This window comes from Aplysia californica, unplaced genomic scaffold, assembly GCF_000002075.1.
Source record: "Aplysia californica isolate F4 #8 unplaced genomic scaffold, AplCal3.0 scaffold00102, whole genome shotgun sequence".
NCBI classification, from domain to species: domain Eukaryota; kingdom Metazoa; phylum Mollusca; class Gastropoda; order Aplysiida; family Aplysiidae; genus Aplysia; species Aplysia californica.
Window position 1 is genome coordinate 1,520,314 of NW_004797372.1, and position 1,352 is coordinate 1,521,665.

Genomic DNA, 1,352 nt, shown 5'->3' on the forward strand with positions numbered 1-1,352 from the left:
GAGAGAACGATGGTTGAGTGCAGAGTGGTGAGGGCATGTGTGTGTGTGTGTGTGTGTGTGTGTGTGTGTGTGTGTGTGTGTGTGTGTGTGTGTGTGTGTGTTAAGTGTGTGTATGTGTGTGTGACAGACAGCCAGCCAGCCAGCCAGACAGACAAACAAAGAACCAGGCACACAAACACAGACACAAATCACTGTAGATCTGACTCACTGCGGACGAATATTTCTCATGCACGAAGAACCGCTGCTTCGGCGTTATTTATAAACAGTTCTGTTTTCCTTTTTTGGGGGGTTGCTGTTTGCTGTCTGGTTTTGTTTTTTTTTGGGGCGGGGGGTTTGTTGCTGAGGAGCTTCCTTGAGCAACACGACGACGTGATAGCCACAGCTTACAAAAAAAAGACACTACAAAGTCAAGACCAACAAAGGTGTTTGAATTTTGATACTGTGCTATGTTTCAATGTATTTGTGTACAAGCTATCAGCTCTACTTGCAAGAAGTCGCGCTGAGGGCATGACTGAAACTTGTTAGTATTTTAAAACATACTTAAAATAAAAACAACTTCCCTACTCGTCCTCCCCTTAGAGGAAAAGAATAAACAAAAAAATAGCACAAAAAAAAAGAAAAACACTTTTCTCGGTCAGGCTGGACACCCCCTCCCCCCAAAAAAAAAAAAATCACCTCCTGTGACTCCAGGATCATCCCGCCCCGGTACCTCCCATCCCTTGAACCTCCACCCCTGAAACACTAAGGACCCCCCCCCCCTCCCTCCCGTTTCCCCCAAACCCACGTCTCCTCTTGCTACCCCTCCCTCCCCCGGGGTCCCTAAACTTCCATGACCTCGTTCACCAATGTGTTTTTTTTTAGCTTTTCCTCTCCCCCTAATAGACTCCTCAGTTTCCACCGAAGGGTTGGACGGGCCCAGAATTAGGTCAAACGGGTCGAATTAGCCAGAGAATGAAATCCTTCCTGCATTGATTAAAGGGATTTTGTGACACGGTAAGATCAATAGAAAGTATCCTGTGGGTGTGACTTTCATCACCTTTCCCATATTTTTAGGGAACCTCTTTTTTTCACCTTCTTCTTTATCTGAGTGTGTTCTATTTTACTGTCTGTCATTCTGTATAGATCTATCTATTTGTATTGTTTAGCTCTTTCTTTTTCTCTCCTTTAATTATCTCTCCTTTTTCTTTCTCTGTCTCTCTCTCTGTCTCTCTTTCTCTTTTCCTTTCTCTTTCGCATGTTCTCTCTTATTCTCTCTCTTCCTATTTCATTCTTTCTCTTTCATCCCCTCTCTCTGTCTCTCTGTCTCTTTCTCTCTCTCTCTCTCTCTCTCTCTCTCTCTCTCTCTCTCTCTT